Genomic DNA, 24,236 nt, shown 5'->3' on the forward strand with positions numbered 1-24,236 from the left:
TTATTTTTACACAGTTCTTTTTGTTTGTGTGTGTGTGTGCTGTCGCTTGTCGACAACAGCTTTTTGTTTTCCTCAATGAGGAGTGTTGCTCATTTGTGAGCCTTCATTAACTCGAAGTGAAATGGTTAAAAATATTTATCCTGTTAGAATAGGCTGCATCTTTTTAACAACTCATTAAAAAACAAAACAAAACTCTGGCTTTTGAGATGACTTATACTAATTTACATTGTTTACCAAGCTGTAGTGCTTTAAGAACACTACTTAAAAAGCAAAATAAACTTGGTTTACATTTATTTTCCCTTTATTGGCTCAAACTTATTCCTATATTAATGGAAGTAGTTATTTGTGTTTAGGTATTAGGTAACATTTTTAAATGAAGTTTGAAACCTGTTGACTACTAAATATTATTTCTAAGGTTATTAAGTAAAGGCAGCACTTGTATAAAATGAACATGCTCCTGAGATACCTTCTGTTCCCAAGAAACAAGTCCTTCCTGTGACAGCTTGGTGCACATTTTACCTTTATTTGCGGTTAAAAAGCATCTTCTTTATTCTGGTTAGGAGCTAGGGGTAACAAAGCTTAAAATTAGCCTTATTGAGAACCAAGGGGCAAAAAGCTACTGCACATATTCTTGATTAATTGCACTCTTGTAAAACAACCCTTGGAAGTAGTCCCTTTAAGAAAGGTGGGAGGAGAGGAAAAAATGTGTAGAGTGCCTACGAAATATGAAAAGGGAGTAGAAAAAGGAAACCAACTTGGGTGAAGCTGTTTCCAGAGGATTAAATTAGCCTTCTATAAACCTAGACTAAAACCTAAGCATTTGAAGTGCCTCACGTTCGTGGAGAATCAGCAACTTGGTATAATTGCTGTACTCCTAACTTTATAGGTCTTTGGCAAAAACTAGCATCATTTTAGTAGAATGTAATCATGCATAAAATAGTCATATTTTAGAACAGATGGTAAGATTTTTAAATGTGTTCAAAGAGGAATATTGAAGGACTTTGTTTAAAACTTCAACTTTGTTAAAAGCTTGATTTGATCACTGGTATTTGCCTAAAAAGAGGTTTTCTTGGATCAGTCAAGACTTCAAGTCCAAATCGTTTGCTGTATTTGAAATCAGCTGTAAGTTCATGTTTGGTTTAGGACAGCTGTCACCATTTCCATCAGTGGTCACATGTAATTTTCTTACCCTGTAGCCCCATTGCCTACCTTGATATGTTCTGGATGTTTAAGAAACCAAGCTTTGACCAAAATGAGACTATGATAGCTATAGCAAATTAAATCTAGGGTGGGCATTTTTTGCTTAATTGAAAGTTAATCATATCAGGCCAGCCTCAAGGTATTTGACAGCAAAGCACACTGATAAACTGGCCATTCGAGACGTTTGGTTTAGTGCTGTTTAACTCTTGGAACAAGGCAATGTCTCAGTTACAAATTGTGAAAGAGAACTAGCATTGTCTCATAAGTGGGTCTGAATCCTGGTCTAGGCACCCATTAGAATCTTGGGCAAGTCATTTGAACTTTGAAGATGGGATCACAAAGCTAATTCCTGAGTCAGTTGTGAGGATATCTCAACCAACAGTAGGATGCATTTTTTTCTTCACATTTTAGCATGTCTGGAAATCAGGGTGTATTTTATAAACAATGGCACCTGAAAATTACAGTGGCGAGGCAATACCACTGACATTTCCCTGCTTGTCCCTGTGTGAACTTAGTTATAATGGTTTGTAAGCATTTATTTAATTGCTATTTAAAAGTGTGTTACAAAGGATTGCTCAGCAACAAAATAAAATGTTAACTTATATGCAAAATGGCAGAGGCAGCAGGACATAAACTAGATAATAAAGGGAGGAAATACTCATTGTTGGAAGGATAGTCACACTTCCATATTTTCTTGCAAAGTGGTAACCAGGTTTTTTGGGGGACCTAAGCAGGGGAGCTGCCCATAAGTTATAATGCAAAGAATTGTCCACCAAATGCCAAGCAGTGCAGTTTTATTCATAAGAAACATTGAAATTTCAAAAAGGCTGCTGTAAGCAGTTCATGTATTTTGTAGTAAGGACTATCACATTGTCATAGTTGAAATTGTTTTCTTGTTCTCGATGGTACATAAAATTAATGGTACATCTTGCAACTGGTATCTTAGAATTGAAATAAAGCAGAAAGTAAAACAAGTGTGAGTTCAGTCTTCCCAGGCTGTCAACTCCACATTGAGTCAAATCTATGAAAGACTGACTCGGGTGCAGATGTTTCATGATTTGATGCCAACAGATGCAAGGATGGAGTTGGAAAAAAATACAGTATTAGAATACTGAGAAATTAATTGGTCTGATTTGCTGGTGTATGTATTGGATTTTCCTCCCAGAAAGTTTCCAGCAGAATTCAGTCTGTAACGTGTGAAGACTTAGGTCTATGGAAAAGAGGTTCAAAAAGTTCTAAGTCACGTAGTCAACCAATTCTGGTGTTGTGATGAGAAGCTCAAGAACAAAATGGATTATTAAGTTACATAAAAGTATATTAATAAGTAGTACTTTGGTACTTAAGTACTGTTGTAAAGTTAACATAAGTACTGTTGTAGAGTTTCTTACTGCTTTTTGTGCTTTTCATCTCTGATACATTCTGGGTAAACTTAAAAAATTAACTGTAATTCCATAATATATGTAGTCCATGTTTAGATTTCCCCAGCAGTTCCTAAGAATTGTCTTTCATAGCTTATGTTTTTCCAAATAGGTATCCAATTCAGGTTCATGCTTTTTATATTTGTAGTTTTTAATTTCAATGATCATTGTTTACTTGAAAAATATTTGGTTACTATGCGAACCTGTTTTTTTAAATATCTTCTCTTTTTTCATGTTTATCTAAGCATAGTTTATATTCTATATTGTCTGTTGTCCCGATTGACAAAAGCCCTCCTCCGTACCCTACCCCCTTGCCTTTAGAGTCCACTTAACAATTTTATTTACAATTTTATTCTAGATGCCCTAGGGAGTAAAGTCTTACTAGCTTGCAAAGTGGTTATGTATTTAAGAATATTTTTATAAATGAACATTTTAAGGTTTTTTTTGCTCATGTAACAAGAAAGGTAGTAACAGTGACTTATTATAGTTTATTTTGTTGTGCTTATATCAGTGACATCCAGAGAACCAATACAGAACTTGGGAAGTGCTGCTTTATGATATAAGGTTCTGGCGATTTAGGAATTTTTTTCTATCCCCAGCACTTGGATTATACCCCAAGGTCAAATATGGCTGTGGGAATTTCAGCTATTATACCTGCATTCTAGGCAGCAGGGAAGATAAAAGCTTCCCCTTTTAAGACTCAGAACAAGTTGCAGAACACTTTTGAATACATCTCCATAGCCCCACCCCATAAGAGAAGCTGAGAAATACAGTCTTAAAGCTGGATGTGTTGCTACTCTGAATAGAATTGGCATTCTATTAATGAGGAAGGGGGAGAGTGAATTGAAAATAGCAGTCTTAACCACAAGTTCAGCAAAATTTAAGTGAAAGTAAAGGACAAAAGGCAGTTGACTCTGGGGAAAGTAAAATCTCTAAGCATCGAGGTACTGAAAATGCCAAAGTAATTGCTCTTCTTACAGTGGCAGCTGTCTTTGTCATTCACTGTACACAATTCAAAAAAATATCCATCTGTACAGGGTGGCAGACAAAACCATTTACTCCTTGTCTTTGTTACTAATTGCTGTGTGGTATCAATTTTCAAGATAAAAAGAAACTACTGAAACTAACATCCTGACATTACAAGAGGAAGACTTTAAAACCTAAAAGAGAGGAAGTGATACAGAAGTTGAGGGGGAAACGCCATGTCTAAGAGCTGGGAAAGTTTATGTGTGGGAAACCTGTTGTTTCCATTGTGAAAAAGGTCTTTTGGACAAATGGGTATCTAAACTTACAGAGTCCTTTTCTTGATCTACTCCTAAGTGAGCTATCACTGCTCTCACCTCTGTCAAGACACCTGAGGAAATTACATCTTTTCCCCAAAGTTTGCTGACTAAACTAGACCTTTTCTTTCCTGACATGGAAGTACCTTCTCCATTTTCAGAAATCTTCCTTTATCCGCTCACCGTGTATTTCTTTGGAGCCTATTATAGATTAACTTGCATTTAATTTTTTACATCTCTTCTTCTCTTAGTCTGTTAGGATAAGACCAGAGCTTCATGCAAGCTGGGATACACTTTTTTGTGCTCCAGCAAGACATGCGTAAGAGATCCAGCCTGAACGTTAATTCTCTGTACTTGATACCCTAACTGAAGTTCCTAACCCAGAATGTCCTTTTCCTACAACTGTAACAGGAAAAGAAACTCCAGGCCTCCCACACTTTGATCTCAAAGTCCTGAGATCAGCCATTCAAAATGAGATCAGGCTTATTCAACCTTCCCCATCAGGTAAGAGCAAACCATTCTTAAGTTTATTTTACCTTTTTTATGATTCATCCGACTCTTAGGCACAGAAAGTAGTGATGTACTTTACACCTTGTTCAGACTATTGGTAATGGTCCACAAGAAATCCTTTTATTCCTGAGTCCACCTCAAATCTGGGTCTTCACAGACATTTAAAAAGGTAGAACCGAGACTTCTCTGGTGGCACAATGGTTAAGAATCCGCCTGCCACTGCAGGGGACACGGGTTGGATCCCTGGTCCGGGAATATCCCACATGCCGCAGAGCAACTAAGCCCGCGAGCCACAACTACTGAAGCCCATGCACCTAGAGCCAGTGCTCCTTGGTAAGAGAAGCCACCGCAAAGAGAAGCCCGCGCACCACAACTAGAGAAAGGCTGCGTGCAGCAGCGAAGACCCAACACAGCCAAAAATAAATAAAATAAAAATAAATAAATAAAAAGGTAGAACCAATGTCCTGAGCTTTGAAATTGATGAACCTGCCCTTTAGGTTCCCTTAAGCATTACAAATAGTGTGTTAACTGGCAGAAATAATTAACCAGTTAGTCTATGTTAGTCTATAGGAAGAAAATTTTCTGCTTCTGAAGGTGATTGCAGCTAATTCACAAGTGAGCTGTCAGGAGGCTACAGCGTTAAAAATAGAAAAGACCACATAACACTTGCTTAGATTCATCCATGCATAGCCACACACAAAAAAATCTTCCTGATATGGGACTTGCCTGGTGGTCCAGTGGCTAAGACTCCACACTCCCAATGCAGGGGGCCCGGGTTCAATCTCTGGTCAGGGAACTAGATCCCACATGCCGCAACTAAGATTCTGCATGCTGCAACGAAGATCCCTCACGCAGCAATGAAGATCCGTGCGCTGACCTGGCACAGCCAAATAAATAATTTTTTTAAAAAAATCTTTCTGATAGATTTTAGTAAGCTAGATTGCTCCCCTTTTTGGTCAGTAATCTTTGTTCCATGAGGTGATGTGCAATAAATTACACTTCCCCATAATATTTATGCATTTTGTGCTCCACAGAGTCTTAGCTGACTAGTTAAATTTCTTGTGCTGGACTAGGCTCTGCTTGTCTCTTTTTTTTTAATTCCCACTTTTTTTTTTTAATGTATGTCTATTATTTTAAATTTTTATTTATTTATTTATTTATTTCTGGCTGTGTTGGGTCTTCGTTTCTGTGCGAGGGCTTTCTCTAGTTGCGGCAAGTGGGGGCCACTCTTCATCGCGGTGCGCGGGCCTCTCACTATCGCGGCCTCTCGTTGCGGAGCACAGGCTCCAGACGCGCAGGCTCAGTAGTTGTGGCTCACGGGCCTAGTTGCTCCGCGGCATGTGGGATCTTCCCAGACCAGGACTCGAACCCGTGTTCCCTGCATTGGCAGGCAGATTCTCAACCACTGCGCCACCAGGGACGCCCCTCTGCTTGTCTCTTAATTTAAAATCTCTGCTTTCTGACCGCCAAGGTAAAGAAGAGAGGACTCTTTTAGAAACAATTAAAAAAAAAAAAAAAAAAAAGCGTTCATTTTTTACCTCTCAGCAATTCAAGCTCTAACTCCAAAGCTTGTATTAATTTAAAATAAATTTTGTTTATATAACTGTATGAAGTTATAACACATATCTAGGGTAGGAAATAGTGTTAATTCATAAATTGTACCTGTTAATATTCACCCAAGTTGTAAACTAATGCACTAATTTGTTGTTGTGTTTGCTTCGACCTTAGTTCTTCAGGGTGACTTCTGATGCCGTTTTGTTTTGTCATTTTGTCTCCATGAAGCAGCTGTGTGAAGCTTATATTAGTTAGTTAAAAGAGCTTCCAGAATTTTTCTGAATTCAGTCATCACAAAATATATAGATGATTAATATTAATGAATTTTCCTGGATTCAATGGAATCATAATCTTTGAATAGCTACAGAGTTACTTAATAGATATAAAGACACAACCTCAGGAAAGATTCATAGATTTTGGCAAGTCTGAACTATGCTATAAATTTCTCAGGCTGCCTTTGCAAAATAAATTTGAGAATGTGCCTGGATTGCTGGTCATCTACTCCATTAAGGTGACTCGTTTCAGAATATCTATGGAATTTTGGAGATAAGAGTTTCAGGATAATCTTGAAAAGTATGCATTCAAACACAGCATAGTCCAGCTGTGGTTCTGTGAAAGCATATAGTTTTTCATGAAACTTCTAAAATAGAAGCTGAAAGCTATAAGTTTGAAAAATACTATTTCTCCTCACTGATTCTTAGAAAAAGACTTTTTAAAAAAATTCCAATAATCATGCATTCAAATTTCAAAAAAACATGTATTCCTCTGACAACTTTCTTGCTTCTCACTTTTGAATTCTAAGAAGGGGAAGAGAGAGACAGAGACAAAGACAGAGATGACAGGACAAAAAATCTTACCAAGAGCTTGTTACCAGCATCATAAAGCTACAGACCTCCTCTTCCAAAACGCTCTTTGCTTTGCCCACAAGGAACTTAGGAGCTATGCCTTCTGGAATTGTCCCTTGGAATTTTCACATTGTGAGGCAATAAATGAATGAGAGGTATGACTTTTTTTTGTAAAGTGGGAGATAGGATATTTGAAAGGGAAGTGAAGAGTTAAACTGGCAAATGGCTGAAACATTTTGGGGCAAATCACTGTTAACAAAGTTCGTACTGAAGTTGATTCCCTTAAAGGTACTTAAAGAGTACCCCGTGACATTTGTGTACATAAAAGAAGCAAGTAGTCTAATGTGAAGACTTCTGGTCTTCAACATCCAGCATGATTCAGGCCATACCTGTTACCTTTTCAAGTTTGCCTCGCACTTAGAGGATAATTTAACATGAAGTTCATGAAGTTTAGACTTCAGGGCCCCTGTTTTGCAGGAGCTCCTTCCAAAGCCCTTAGCTATGTGTGACATTTGCAGTATTTGTCAGTTTTTGAAATTTGTGATTATTATGATTTCTGTTCTCACTCTGAGTATTCACTTTTGTACATAATTTTATATTTGCAGTTTTGTATTTTTCTTGAAGCAGTCCCCCCTAATTGTGTAAGCTTTTGGATAACACAGAACCTAGATCCACCCCTATTTGCACCATTTTGTACTTACTTGTTTTCCTTTAGTCCCACAGTTACTTTGAGGATGGGGTTACTATTCTGAAAACAGAAAAATTAAACGAACCTGTGCATCCTAGATGCTGTGATTCCTCGAGCCTTCTTTCCCTTCTTGGTTCCCAGGAAAACTAGTAGCTAGACACCCTCAGGCTTCTGGCAGGAGACTGCAAGGACCTCCTCTGGGAATCTGTCCAGCTATGAAGGAAGGAACCAAAGGTACTGGCAGAAGTTCCAGTTGGACCTCTCTACAATGAAGGTCACAGTAGATGAGCCCCGCTCATGGGCATAGCCTTCCAGTTAATTTTTTTATTCTCGCACTTTAAGTATGAATGGACAACTAAGGATTATCAGGCATCTGAAGGCAGCCTCAATATGAAAGATAAAACAGAAAACGAACAGAAAAAAAAAAAAACTCGAAGAAAACAGAGACCATGCACAGGCAAGAAAAGTAAACAAACTATCACCAGTAACCTCAGAGAAGTTAAGATACGTTATAGCAACCAAGAAATAAGAAGAGAATAATATATTAAAGGTAAATTTAGAGAACAAAAAGGAACTTTTGCAAGTTAGGTTGTTTATTTCTGCTATTCTTTGAGTTGAAGGATAAGTTGAGGAAATCTCCCCAGAATAGAGTAAAAAGACAAATTACACAAAATAGTGATTTGACATTGGCATACATTATGAAATGATTACCATCATAAGTCTAGTAACCATCTGTCCCCATACAAAGTTATTACAATATTATTGACTATACTCCTTATGCTATATATTACATCCTAGTGGCTTATTTATTTTGTAACAGGAGGATTGTACCTCTTAATCCCCTTCACCTATTTCATCCCACCCCTAACCCCTCCTCTCTGGCAACCACCCAGAGTTCTCTGTATCTATGAGTCTGTTTCTGTTTTATGCTTGCTTGTTTTGCTTTTTAGATTCCACGTTTGTAATCATTTAAATCGTTGGCCCATCTGGAATTTTAGTGTTTTCGTGTAAGATGCTGTTATTTTACTGCATTTATTTCAGTCTTTTCTTGTTCATGTTTTTATACATAGATATAATCATAGTGTATATACAATTTATATTAAGCCTAAATGTTCTTTCTTAGCCTGGAGAGGCTTAACCATTTTGGGGGGAAATGTAATGAAATTTCAGACAAATGCATGTATACTACAAATTTTGTATATAATTTCAGGTCTCTAATTAGATATAGTTTTTACACAAACAATAGCTTATTGCACACTGGGCTTTCTCACCTAGTGAGTCACATATCTTGCCTGTTGTCCCATATCAGTATGTAAAGAGCTTCCTCTTTATTATGGCTGCATTATATTCCATTAGATGAATATACCATAATTAATTTAACCATATAGTACTATGATGAACATAGTACAATATCATGTAGAGATTAAAGGAGTCTGGAGCTGTACTGCCTGGGTTTGAATTCCAGCTCCAGCACTTACTAGCTGTGTGACTTCTCCGAACCCCAATTTCCTTATCTATAAAATGGGAATAATACCTACCCATAAAGTACCCATCTGTAAAATGGGAATCATACCAACCACATTAGGTTATGAGGATTAAATGAGTTAATATATATAAAGCATTTAGAACAATGTTCGATCCAGAAGTAAGTGCTAATTTCTTGCTAATACTCTGGAGAAACTTATACATGTGTGAGTATATACAAATGATAAATTTCTAGCAGCAAAATAGCTGGACCAATGGGTTTGTGTGTTTGTAACTTTAATGGATTTAGATATGGGCTGAAATATGGCCTTAGTTGCTGCTATGTGAAAAAATTATTTAAATTCTACTAAAATGCATTAGTTCAAGCTAGTCATTCTAAGATACCATGATGATCATTGATAAATGGGTCTCCTGACATAGTGACATCTGAGAAACATTTGCAGCATTTCTACCAGTTCAGTTCATTTCACAACAGGAAACCTGCCCTTTAGAAGGATCTCTGTTTATCCTTATCCTTTATGTAGTTGCTACTACTCCTAAATAAAGTTTTTACTCTAGTTTTATTTTTATTGCAGTTTTTGATATTTATACATTGGGTACTTTATAACAAAATATTAAAAACAAACACCCAGGATTAAAAGACAGCAAAGTTGGAAAAGTTTCCTAACAGTCTTTTAAAATATAAAGTTGAATCTGCTGAATCTGCTGGAGGACAAAAGGGAGGTAGTACTAGTGATGAATTGTAGCCTGAACTTGAAACACTGTATAAAATAAGAACAGTCCAGAATGTCTTTTGATACTGTAGAAGAATTGGCACAATAATAAAGCAATTAGTTATATTTCCAGAATGAAAAAACAGCTTTATTATTTCAACAATATATATGGGTGGCTTATTATTGCAGGTTACATAAATGTAGATACAATTTAAAATAGTTAAATGTAGTATTATTAAAGGTTGAAAGTGCTAATAACCACATATTCCATCTAAATCACAATTCTCTTATAGCTGATGAGTTTTAACAATTGCAATTATCAGTGGGGAAATTTTTTTTAATTAAAATAATATCATGTTATTATTCAGCAGTAAAAAAAGAAAAAATACTAGTTATACATGCAACAAAGTGGATACATCTCAAAAGCATTATGTAGATGAAAGAAGCCAGACACAAAGGAGTATATACGTACAACTGCATTTTAATAAAATTCATGAAAAAGCAAAACTAATGTGAGATAATAGAAAGTGATTATATGGGTATTATACATCTTTCAATACTCATCAAAATGAAGACCTAATATGTGCATTTTTTATGTTAATTATACCTTAATTTAAAAATATGATAGCAGTTAAAATATAATAGCATGTTTCTGAGCATGCAGTCTGTATGTACAATAAACCATTAGAAATGATGACTCCCAAGGTTTTTAAAAATCAAGATGTTGATAAAAGCAAGAAAAATTGTATATATTTATATTATATATATTATGTAAAATATATTTAGACATATATAACATAACCATCAACTGATTTTAACTCTATAGTTAAAATAATTGAAACTGAACAGTTTCAGATATAAAATATTTTAAAAGACTTCCAAAAAGCAGCACACATATATAATATATTATTATGATCTAGATTAATGGTTCTGCTTTTTGCAAAACATACATCTACTGAAATGTGAAAACTTTTAGGAAAACATACATCAAACTGGTAACATTTCATCATTATTGATGAGATTTCAGGTGTTTTATATAAAAGTATTGTAATAATTTACTTAAAACAAATAGAGAAAAGTAATTTTAAATTATTTACTTATTGAGCTTCAAAGCTCCAAAGATAAGTTAGTGGTTTTTATTGATCTTATGGAGATGATAGAATCATCTGAAATAATAGATCAAATTTATTATTAATATATTAAAAATGGGTTCAATAAGAAATCTTACATAAAATTCAAATTGAATTTTGTACAGACTGAGTGAGGGTTAGAAAGAAAATCTGGACTTTCAGCCAAAAGTTTAGAAAATTTTCCAGATTATTTTTTTTTAATTTTTATTGGAGTATAGTTGATTTACAATGTTGTGTATGTTTCAGGTGTACAGCAAAGTGAATCAGTTATACATATATCCACTCTTTTTTTTTTTTTTAGATTCTTTTCCCATATAGGCCATTATAGACTATTGAGTTCCCTGTGCTATATAGCAGGTTCTTATTAGTTATCTATTTTATATATAGTAGTCTGTATATGTCAATCCCAATCTCCCAATTTATCCCTCCCACCTTATCCCCTGGTAACCATAAGCTTGTTTTCTACATCCATGACTCTACTTCTGTTTGGTAAGTAAGTTCATTTGTACCCTTTTTTTTTTTTTTTAAATCAATTTTCTAAGTGAAATAGGGAGCATTTTCTTTTTTCTAATTTTATTTATTTATTTTATTTATGGCTGTGTTGGGTCTTCGTTTCTGTGCGAGGGCTTTCTCTAGTTGTGGCAAGCGGGGGCCACTCTTCATCGCGGTGCGCGGGCCTCTCACTATCGCGGCCTCTCTTGTTGCGGAGCACAGGCTCCAGTCGCGCAGGCTCAGTAGTTGTGGCTCACGGGCCTAGTTGCTCCGCGGTATGTGGGATCTTCCCAGACCAGGGCTCGAACCCATGCCCCCTGCATTAGCAGGCAGATTCTCAACCACTGCGCCACCAGGGAAGCCCCTCATTATAGTTTTGATTTGCAATTTTCTGGATATTTGAATTCAGCATAAATTGACTGTATTCAACTATCTCTGGATAACGTGATTTAAAAATGTAAATCAAATAAATCACTTTAAATAGTGTTGGGTAAGTTTGATTTTTCTATCACAAATCAAAAAAATCAAATTATATGGTTGAAAGGTAGGGAATTGAAATAATAATAATTGGAAGAATATTTGGATTTCCATGGGCAGCCTGTGATGCAAGAGCTGAAAAAGCAGTTTAGAAATTGAATCAAGCCTCATATATTTAGTTTAATAGAAGTTATGGGGAATTCCCTGGTGGTCCAGTGGTTAGGACTCCAAGTTCTCACTGCCGAGGGCCCTGGTTCAATCCCTGGTCCAGGAACTAAAATCCCACAAGCCGGGCGGTGCAGCCAAAAAAAGAAAAAAAGGAATTATGAAACTTGAGTCAGCCTTTGGAAAGTAAAGTTTTCTTTAAAGATTCGGTTTTAATAAACAGTATTCTAACAGATGTCATTTTTTTTTTTGGCTTTACAAGAAGCCAGTTTCAGTTATTAAAGATGATAGATTAATTCATAATTGATTAAAATGATTAAATATATAAAACTAAAGTAAGGAAACTATGAAAGACAAATGAAAGATATAGAAATGAAGAAATATGAAATATAAAACAAAACAAAATGTAGGGGACTTCCCTGGTGGCACAATGGTTTAAGAATCCGCCTGCCAATGCAGGGGACACGGGTTCGAGCCCTGGTCTGGGAAGATCCCACATGCTGCAGAGCAACTAAGCCTGTGCACCACAACTACTGAGCCTGTGCTCTTGAGCCCACGAGCCACAACTGCTGAGCCCGCATGCCACAACTATTGAAGCCCATGTGCCGAGAGCCCGTGCTCCGCAACAAGAGAAGCCACCACAATGAGAAGCACATGCACCCCAACAAAGTGTAGCTCGCCACAACTAGAGAAAGCCTGTGTGCAGCAACAAAAACCCAATGCAGCCAAAAAATAAATAAATGAAATTTTTAAAAAGCAAAACACAAAATGAAGATTCGATTCTAAAAGAATAATTAAATTATCAAAGAAATTATATGAATATGTGTTTATTGTTTGATCATTAAAGTGAAGTAGAAAAATACAATGAACTTTCAAGTTCTTTCAACATTGAATCCTAAATCTTGGCCAGATTATAATTAGATGTTCTGTGGATTGAAGCTGAATAAAAATTAATATTATTAAGCTAGGTAATTAACTATGGTATTCCAATAAATATATGATTTAGTTGATAGTAGAGATATTAAACATACACAAATTTCAGTATTATAAAAGTCAGAAATTTTTCAAAGTAATTTTTAGTGTAGTTCAGCAGAAGCTGAGATATAAATTCTCAACTTTTTGAATACATCTACTGACTCTCAGTTTAATGGGGAAGTCATTGGAAGAGTCTGACAATTCCCTCTGTTAAATCACCGCAGGGCTGCATTTAGTTAGCTAAGTGACAGTTGTATCAAATAAAAGGTAACACCAACAATTTCTAAAAATCAACCAAAGACTTGGTAGTTATAAGAACAATTTCATGATTGTGCCCTAACTTGGTAGTGTCTATAACATATGTAGTTTTAGTTTATTTAAGGAGTAAAAAGGAATATGATTTAATTAAATTTATTAATTTTGAATATCATTCCTGACTTTCATAAATATCGCATTTTTTTCTTTTTTTTCCTTCACAAGCAATTTTTGAGAATTCCTGTTTCTCTCTTTTTTTAAAAAAGTGTTTTGTTGGCCGGAACGTTTTGAGAATTTTCAAGGACAGAAGGTAAGTCCGATAAAGAATACAGATTACCTTCCTTTCATTTAGTGTTTTCCAGTTGACTTGGTTGCAAAGATAAATTATTTTCAAATAGTGCATTTTCATCTTTCATATGCTTCTTTGCTATTATTTCAGTTTGGTAAGGATCTTTCTAATCAGTTGAATATCTAATAGAGTGCACACATCAAAAGTGAATTCACAATGTCCTGTTTCTTCTAAACTTCTCTAATGGACTGCAAGTTGCTGTCATTCTCTACAACCCAAAAGTGGGTTGGTGGTCTTGTGGTTGTAGCCAGACCGCCATAGCAACATTATGAGCCCCTGGAGGTAAAGTTCAGGTAAATGCTTGGCGAGTGAATGTTTTTCAGTTCTACAAATGCTAAGTCTACTTATGTGCTAGGTCCTGTTAGATACTGCAGTTGCAATGATGAGTAAAATATCTAGGGCCCTACCTAACACCAGAGATACAGAAAAAAAATTTAAAGTACTGAGTGCTACGAAAGGAGTGTGCACAAGTTGTGATAGGGTATGAAAGAGGGGTACCTAACCCAGAATTGACTGGGCATGTTGGGAAAGACAAGGGACACTGTTTTGAGTAGCCTTAAAGAACCAAGGAGTCAGCTCCGTGGAGAAGGCAGGAAGGGCAAAAGAAGCAGAGAAAACAGGAAGAGTGAATGGCCCAAAGCGTAGAGTGGTGTGATGTGTCTGCTAAGTGAACAGTTAGAGGCAGAGAGTGGCTCTTTTCTCCCACATTAGCAATCCTACTATGTACAAAGATAGGAGTTGTTAGGGATATGATGATGACTAATAATAAGCTGCTGTAACATTTAATCATCTCAAGAACCTTGTCGGATGCCAGATGAAGGAATCTGGGCAGGTCAAGTTTTCACTTGCCCCTGGTGACAGAATTAAGGAGTGACAGAGCAGCTAGGATGCAAATCCAGGCCTCCTGGCTCCATGTGTTCTTTCTACCATTGTTAGGAAGGCACAATGCAGTCCCGTGGAGGAGGACAGGGATGTGTAAGCATCGAATAGGAATACAAATACGATGTTAAAATAATGCTTTGATGTCAGAGGGAGAATTCTGTCTGAAAGTAATAGCATTAGGTCTTTTAAGAATGATCTGTTGCTCAATCTCAGTAGTAATCTTGAAAGTACAATTTAAAACAATGAGAGCATTTCACACAAAGATTAAAAAGGTCTGATAAGACCAAGTTTAATGAGGATGTGAAGAAACAGGAAATCTCATGCCTGCTGCTGAGAGTATAAATTAGCACATCCACTGTGGAGAACAGTTTAGGAATATCTAGAAAAGTTAAAGAGGTATATATCCTCAATCCAGCAATTCTCATTCTAGGTATATATTTCTGAGATTCTTTTTCACACATATCCAAGGAGATATACAAGAATGTTTATTCCACCATTGTTTCTAACACCAAAAACTGGAATTAAACTAAATGTCCAACAGGAGAATGGACAAACTGTGATATAGTCATACATTGGGATACCATGCATAGTTATAATGAATGGATTAAGGTAAATTTCAAAAATAACTTGAGTGAAAATCCCTATTTGCAAAATAGTATACCATCTACTTAAAGTTTGAAAAATATGCCAAATTGTGTTATATGTTTTAGTTCATGTAATCCTATGTATTAATAATATAAAGACATGTAGGTGTAGAAAAATGCCAAATTTAGATAAAAGGTTATGATTACTTGGGGGGCGGTATGAAAGGGCTACTGGGAATAGGGAGGTTGATGTTTTATTTCTTTAAGAAAAATAAAGCAAATATGGATAAAGGATTTAATAGAGCAGAATAGTTGATAAATGGGTGTTTGTGTTATTGTCTATCACAATGTTTTACAAAATTTTTTGAAAAACAGGGAAACTGCCAGTTTAATTACCTGAAAAGTTAGGGTGTTGTTTTGTTAGTGTTTTTCAAAACACTGGTTTGTAACCCATTAGAAGGTTAAATCAATTTAGTATTTTTTTAAATGACTAATTTTTATTTTTTTATTACATGACATATAACAGTGTAAATTTAAGGTGTACACCATGTTGATTTGATACATTTGTATATTGTAATGTGATTGCCAGTCTAGTGATAGTTAGTACCTTTATCATATCACACAATTATCTTTTCTTTTTTGTGGTTGGAATAATTAAGATCTGGTCTCTTAGCAAGATGATTATAATACAATATCATTGTCTTTGTTCACTATACTGTGCATTAGATCTCCAGGACTTATTTACTACTAGTTGCAAGTTTGTACCCTTAAACAAATCTCTCCTGTTCCTCAACCTCCCAGGCCCTGGTAACCACCATTTTACTCCCTGTTTTTATGAGGTTGACTTTTTTAGATTACACATATAAGCAGTACCATATGGTATCTGTCTTTCTCTGATTGACTTACCTCACTTAGCATAATGTCCTCAAGGTCTGTCCATGTTGCTGCAAATGGCATGATTTCCTTCTTTGTCATGGCTGCATAATATTGCATTGTATATATGTGTGTGTGTGTGTATACTTGTATATGAATAATGCTGTGATAAACATGGGAGTGCATATATCTCCTTGACATCTTATTTTCATTTCCTTTGGGTATATACCCAGAAGTATCATAGGTAGATCTATTTTTAATTTTTTGCGGAATCCCATACTGTTTTCCATAGCGGCTGAACCAATTTACGTTCCCACCAATAGTGTACAAAAGTTCCTTTTTCTCCACATCCTCACCAACACTTGTTATCACTTATCTTCTTTTTTTTTTTTAATAAATTTATTTATTTATTTATTTGGTTGCATTGGGTCTTTGCTGCTGCGCGCGGGCTTTCCTCTAGTTGCGGCGAGCGGGGGCTACTCTTCATTGTGGTGCGCGGGCTTCTCATTGCGGTGGCTCTTCTTGTTGCAGAGCACAGGCTCTAGGCGCATGGGCTTCAGTAATTGTGCACATGGGCTCAGCAGTTGTGGCTCGCGGGCTCTAGAGCACACGCTCAGTAGTTGTGGCGCATGGGCTTAGTTGCTCCATGGCATGTGGGATCTTCCCAGACCAGGGCTTGAACCCGTGTCCCCTGCATTGGCAGGCGGTTTCTTAACCACTGTGCCACCAGGGAAGTTGCTCGCTTATCTTGCGATAGCTGTTCTAAGAGGTGTGAGGTGTTACCTCATTGTGGTTTTGATTTGCATTTCCCTGGTGATTTGTGATGTTGAGCATCTCTTCATTTATCTGTTGGCCGTTTGGATGTCTTCTTTGGAAAAATGTCTGCTTAATTCCTCTGCCCATTTTTTAAATTGGATGTTTAGTTTTTGTTATTGAGTTGAATGAGTTCTTTATATGTTTTGGATATTAATCCCTTATCCAATATATGGTTTCCAAAAATTTTCTCACATTCTGTAGGTTGCCTTTTCGTTTTGTTGATTGTTTCTCTTGCTGAGCAGAAGCTTTTAAGTTTGCAATCCTACTTGCTGATTTTTCTTTTGTTGTTTGCGCTTTTGGTGTCATTTTAATGACTAATTTTTAAAATAAAATAGAAATATCAGCTGCATTGCATGTAGTAAGGATAAATATTATATCATGAAACTTTTATTTCAATTATTTATAGATTATTTACAGATGACCCCCAAATTACGATGGCTCCATTTACAGTTTTTCAACTTTGTGGTAGTGCGAAAGTGATATGCATTCAGTAGCAACCAGGCTCTGAATTTTAAATTTTGATCTTTTCTCGGGTTAGTGATATATGCTGTGATTCTCTTTCATGGTTCTGGGCAACAGCAGCGAACCACAGCTCCCAGTCAGCCACATGAGCACGAGGGTAAACAATCAATACACTTACAACCATCCTGTACCCACACAATCATTCTGTTTTTCACTTTCAGCACAGCATTCAATAAATTACATGAGCTTTTCAACACTTTATTATAAAATAGGCTTTGTGGGGAATTCCCTGGCGGTCCAGTGGTTAGGACTCCATGCTTTCACTGCTGAGGGCACGGGTTCAATCCCTGGTTGGGGAACTAAGATCCCACAAGCTGTGTGGTGCAGCCAAAAAAAAGAACAAAAGAAAAAAAATAGGCTTTGTATTAAGATGAATTCGCCCAACTGTAGGCTAATGTAAGTGTTCTGAGCACATTTAATGTAGGCTGAGCTAAGCTAAGCTATGATGTTCACTAGGTTAGGTATATTAAGTGCATATTCGACTTATGATATTTTCAACTTACAGTGGGTTTATTGGGATGTAACCCCATCATAAGTAGAGGAAAATCTGTACGTGTGTGTGTGTGTGTGTGTGTGTGTGATGTATGGGAGGGTAAGCGCATGTCCTGGTTTGTCTAGGAAAGTCCTAGTTTATGCCTGTTAACCCAGGGTAATTTTCAGTAGTGCTCCCTTTAAGTCTAAAAATGTCCTGGTTTAGGAAAATAAATTATATGGTCATCCTGGTTCTAGGTCTTGATATAACTTTACTATGGGTTGCAATTTTTTTAAAAGTATGAAAAATCCTGGCCTAGATGATATCTGAAGCACCATTCTTTCCACACACCTATGGGATCTTAGCAGTATCCCATTGACCTAAATGCAGAGGAAGTCCCATATCAAAATGCTATCCAGGTGGTAAAAACAAAAAATGCTATCCAGTGAAATCTCCTATATAACCATGATTTATATTTACACACATTAATTATATGTATATTTTCTAACATAATAGCTGACATTTATTGAGCACTTACAATATGCTAATTATCATGCTAAGTTTTTTACATGTATTGTCTCACTTAATTCTCACAACTCCTGAAAGAGACGGATTCTATTATTATTCCCATTTTACAGATAAGGAAACTGACACAAATTGAATAACTTGCCTCAAATCATACAGATGGAGCTGTATGGAATTCCTACAGTATGTACCTGATTTTTACAATATTAACACAAAGAAGCTTAATAAAATATATTTGCTGTAAAATTTTGTTTTGGAATATAGTAGAGGGGATTTTCTTTTTTTAATTTTTTTTAAGGAATTTCTAATAAGTATTAGAAATTATCTTCCTTTGACATATTACAAGGACAACACTGCAAAAATTTACCCTCAAAATGCCCATCACCCTTACATGTTTGGTTATTGGTTGGAAATGTCCAAAAAGATTTGGTGAGATTCAGGTGGTGGAAGTGAGGCCACAGCTCTTGCTGTCTGAAAGCCATCTTGATTAGAGGTGATGAGAGACAAGGATTCCAGCTTGAACCCAGATAGAGCTATGTTCTTTATTAGTGTACTTGTGTACTAACAAGAACTTCTATTGTTTTAAAATTGTAATAGTAGGATATCTTTCACTGTAGAAAATGTGCCAAATCCAGATAAGCAAAAAGAAAATCCTACCTGTAATCCCTCCAATAAATGTTAACTGTTAACCCATTGCTAACCCATTTTTTTCCCAGTCTTTTTATTTATTTTTAAAAATTTTAAAAGATTTTTCTTGATGTGGACCATTTTTAGAGTCTTTATTGGGACTTTCCTGGTGGTGCAGGGGTTAAGAATCCGCCTACCAATGCAGGGGACACGGGTTCGAGCCCTGGTCTGGGAAGATCCCACATGTCGTGGAGCAACTAAGCCCGTGTGCCGCAACTACTGAGCCTGCGCTCTAGAGCCCGCGAGCCACAACTACTGAAGCCCGCACACCTAGAGCCAGTGATCCACAACAAGAGAAGCCACTGCAATGAGAAGCCCGCGCACCACAACGAAGAGTAGCCCCCGCTCGCCACGACTAGAGAAAGCCCGTGGGCAGCAACGAAGACTCAACTCAGCCATAAATAAATAAATAAATAAATAAAAATAAATTAATTAAAAATAATAATAAGAAAAAAAACCCATGGGGCTGGGTGTGATCTCCTAGAAAGTAAATGAGAAGAGGTCGAGACCTGAGCACTCCAGCGTTCAGAGATGAAAAGAAGCCAATAAAGGAAATAGAAAACAAACATCCAGGACACAAAGGGTCTATTTGAAGATGGTCATACGCAATAACTCCATTTGTAAGAATTTATTCTAAGAAAATAAAAGAAACAGTACACAGAGATGTATGTATTAGGGTGTTTATTGTGGTGTTGCTTAAGACGAGAAATTTGGAGACAATTTAAATGTTTGTCCGCTGGGTCCAGTTTAATGAAATTATTGTGAATCTATACAATGAAATGCTATACTAAGGACAATAAAAGCATTATGTATCTATACATGTTAATAAAAAAATACTTATTTAAACATTTTAGTCCCATTTTGATAAAAAAGATTTACATGCCTATTTAAAGAATGAAAGGAAATGTATTAAGATGTTGACAGTGCTTCTGATTGGGTATTAGATAATGGTCAATATTTAGTTTCTTCATATTTTCTGTAGCTTTTACAATGAGTAATATTACTTTTACAAAGAGAAAAAAGGTTACAATAATAAGAAATAATTGCAAAATATTGCAAGTAAGTTAAAAAAAAATTGCACAAATATAGGGAGAGATTTGGCAGCAGGAAATGTGAAAAAGACCTAAATATTTTAATTAACTGTAGTTTAGAGCCACCAAATATTGTCGCTAAATTAATTGGACTATGTGGTCTAGAACAAAAGAGATCATAATTTTATGCTACTCTGTGCTGTCAGACTATATTTCTAGATACCATATTTTATGAAAACATTTCTATTCTCTAGACAAGACTTACTTTCTTAATCAGAATCATGTACAGACCTGAAACCATATTACATGAGGAAGAGGTAAAAGAGCTCTGGATATTTGGGGCCAAAGAAAAGTCCGTCACAATGGAAACCAGACTTCCTGCTTTCAAAGATAGGCAGGAGTATGATGAATAAATGGGATTAAACCTGACTATAGTGTTTCAAATAGATAGGGTCAGACAAGAACCATCTGCATCAGAATTACCTGGAGTTCTTAATAAAATAGTTGATTTCTGCCCCCCAACTCAGGCCAATAGAATAGGCAAGGAATATGCTTCCCCCCAAACAAAACAAACAAACAAAAACCAAGGCACTCTAAGCTCTTCTCATAAGAACCAAAGTTCAAGAATTACTGAAAATAATTTGAGAGTAACTTACCAGACAGCAAAAATTTTGTTGCAATATTTTTTCCTCTCTCAAATAATAGATCATTTAATTCTGTGCTTAGTGTGAGTCAAACACTGTTCTACACATTTCATCTGCATTAATTCATTTAATCCTTACAACCCTGAGGTAGGTACTATCAATCCTCATTGTATAGCTAAACAGAAGCATGGAGAGATTAAGTAACATGATCAAGGACACATAGTGGTGGTTATACAAAAAATTCTTTAGATGGAATGAAACTCCTCTGGTTTGTAACATCAGGACTATAAGTTAAGGATCAAACACTGTGAACGTTTGGAGTCTTTATGCCTCAACTAGGCAACAATGCAGAGATTTCAGAGCAATGGCTTTCAGACTAGGGTACACATACTGAGTTATATGAACACTTTCCAAAGACCACAGGACGGAAAACTTTTAAGGCATCAATTTCTAGATTTTCAATTCTATGTTCATTACAATGAGGCATTGCCCCAATATGTAAAAACGTAGGGGTGTATGGGGAACAAAGTGACAATTCAAATTACTGGTTTTGGGAAAGTCTCCTTTAGGATTAGTTAAATGACTACATGCTTTTATAGGATCTTTTTTCCCTGTTATACATATTTTTTCATTAAAAAGTCAAGCACTGACCTATTATCAGGTAATATAGGCATACTTCATAGTTATTGTGGGTTGGGTCCCAGACTGCTGCAATAAACCAGATATTGTAATAAAATGAGTTACATGAATTGTTTGGTTTCCCAGTGCATCTAAAAGGTATGTTTACGCTATAGTAGTGTGCAAAAGCATTATGTCTAAAAAAGATGTGCATACCTTAATTAAAAGATAGTTTATTGCTAAAAACAAAATGCTAACCATCAGCTGGGGCCTTCAGCAAGTGGTAATCTTTCTTCTGGTGAAAGTCTTGCCGTGATGTTGACGGCTGCTGATTGCTCTGTCAGGCTGGTGGTTGCTCCAGGTTGGGGTGCCTGTGGCAATTTCTTAATATAAGACACCAGTGAAGTTTGCCACGTGGATGGACTTTTCATTTCATGAATGATTTCTCTGTAGCACGCAATGCTGTATGACAGCATTTTCCCCACAGTAGAACTTCTTTCAAAACTGGAGTCAGTCCTCTCAAACCTGGCTGCTGTTTTATCAACTAAGTTTACATAATATTCTAGTATTCTCAATACTCTAAATCCTTTGTCATTTCAACAATCAAGTCTGCCACCTTATATGGGTGCAGTTTGTGTCACCGCAAAACAATTAAAATAGTAACATCAAAGATCATTGATCACAGATCAGCATAACAAATGTAATAATACTAGTGAAAAAGTCTGGAATATTGCTAGAATTACCAAAGTGTGAGAGAGACATGAAGTGAGCAATTGGCATTGGGAAAATGGTGCCGATAGACTTGCTTGATGCAGGGTTGCCACAGACCTTCAATTCGTAAAAAAGGCAGTTTCTGTGAGGCACAATAGAACTGAGGTATGCCTGCCTGTATGTCGATTGGGCTGGTCAGAGTGATTTGTGTCTTTCATTCCCAACAACTGTCAAAGAATGAATAGCTCTTGAGACAGTGACCTTGTAAGCAAAGAAATCCTCAAACACAAAAATGGCTTCTCCCCATCCCATATTTAAAGGTAAATAATTTTTTTTCAGCTATTCAATTACTTATTTCTAAGACATACCATTTGCTGGAAGAAAAATCACATTTGAATAGCAGAAGCAGTATATTTACTGGTGATGGTGTTTCTTTTTAATTTGGGGGGGATTATTGGATACAATAAATAAAATCAAGGTTAAAATATTTTATAGAATTTCTTTCAGGTAAAGTATAAATAAGTCAAGAAGGCAATTACAACTTATTTGTCGAATCATGTAACATCTTTGTTCAAATTATAGTCAATTCTTGTCTTATTCCATCTTATTAAATGCTTTATTTCCTACTCCCATTAACAAAAAGTAAAATTATCTGCTAGTTACTGGGTCAATCAGAATTTAGCAATATATACTTCTGTTTCACTCAATACACAGGGAGAGTTTGACCATGAAAACTCTGATTTTTACATATATTCTTTTTTTTTTTTTTTAATAAATTTATTTATTTATTTATTTTTGGCTGCTTTGGGTCTTTCTTGGTTGCTGCGCGCGGGCTTTCTCTAGTTGGTTCAAGCGGGGGCTACTCCCCCTTCCAGTGCGCGGGCTCCTCACTGCAGTGGCCCCTCCCGTTGCGGGGCACGGGCTCCAGGCACGTGGGCTTCAGCAGCCGTGGTCTGCGGGCTCAGTACTTGTGGCTCGCGGGCTCCAGAGCGCAGGCTCAGTAGTTGCGGCACACGGGCCCAGCTGCTCCGCGGCATGTGGGATCCTCCTGGACCAGGGCCCGAACCCGTGTCCCCTGCAGTGGCAGGCGGAGTCCCAACCACTGGGCCACCAGGGAAGTCCCTGATTTTTACATATATTCTTAATAGTCTGCAAAGTCCAATACCAAAATTTGATACCTGCAAACATACACGGTAGTCTCCCCTTATCCACAGTTTCACTTTCTGCAGTTTCAGTTACCTGAATTCAACTCTGGTCCAAAAATATTAAGTGTAAAATTCCAGAAATAAACAAATGATTTTGCCTTTTATTTCAGGAAAAACCCAAAAGTCATCTCATGGGAACTCCCTCAACTCCTGATCATCAAACGGACACACGTGGGTACCCATCCTTTCCTTCTTTCCTATTATCAAATGTCAATCTTTCCCTCTGTGCAATAATATTGATTCCGTCTCCTCTCACCATCTTAGAAAACTTATAGTAACCAATCTGACTTTTCTGTCCTAGTATCATCACCCTCTGTCTCTGGGACAAGTTACTTAACCTCCCTGTGCCTTATTATTTTCTTTTAGGAAATAGGGAGAACAATACAACATTCCACACAAGGTGGTTGTGAGAATCAAAGGAGTGCTGAAAACAGTGTCTGTTACACAGCATATACAAGGAAAGTTGCCTATTATTTTCATGTTTATATTAGCATTTATATATATCAGTCTTCTTCCTCATCTAGTTACCCCACCTTCTCTTTAGAGTCCAAAGTTTCAAAATAGTTTTCTATTTTAAAAGTTTCTATTATGAACAGTCTTCTGTTGGGGACTTCCCTGGAGGTCCAGTGGCTGGGACTCCGTGCTTGCACTGCAGAGGGCACGGGTACTATCCCTGCTCGAGGAGAGAACTAAGATCCGGCATGCCCCGTGGCGTGGCCAAATGAAACAAAACAAAACAAAAAACAAAACCAAAAAACCAAAACCAAAACAAAAAGGGTCTTCTGTCTACTGTAATGAGGCTTCAGTATCTAGAATTCCTCCTCCCATGACCTCCATGCACTAAATCTAATGAATATTGGATAGATCTTATTTTAGCTGACTTCTCAGCACTCAACGAGTGTAATTTTCATCCTTTTTGAGTTCTATTCCCTTGACTTAAATGGTACCAAAACCCCTCCTCCTTCTCCCACCATATTCTTTAAACTCTTTGGGGGCATCCTCTCTTCCTCTACCCAAATTTTAGATGTTAAGCCTCTCTCTTTGGTCCTTTTCTCTTCACTGTATTCCCTCTCCCTGTACGATCTCATGGCTTCATTTACCACTTGCAGCAGATACTGTAAATAAACTCA

This window comes from Balaenoptera musculus, chromosome 13 (assembly GCF_009873245.2).
Source record: "Balaenoptera musculus isolate JJ_BM4_2016_0621 chromosome 13, mBalMus1.pri.v3, whole genome shotgun sequence".
In the NCBI taxonomy this organism is placed as follows: Eukaryota; Metazoa; Chordata; class Mammalia; order Artiodactyla; family Balaenopteridae; genus Balaenoptera; species Balaenoptera musculus.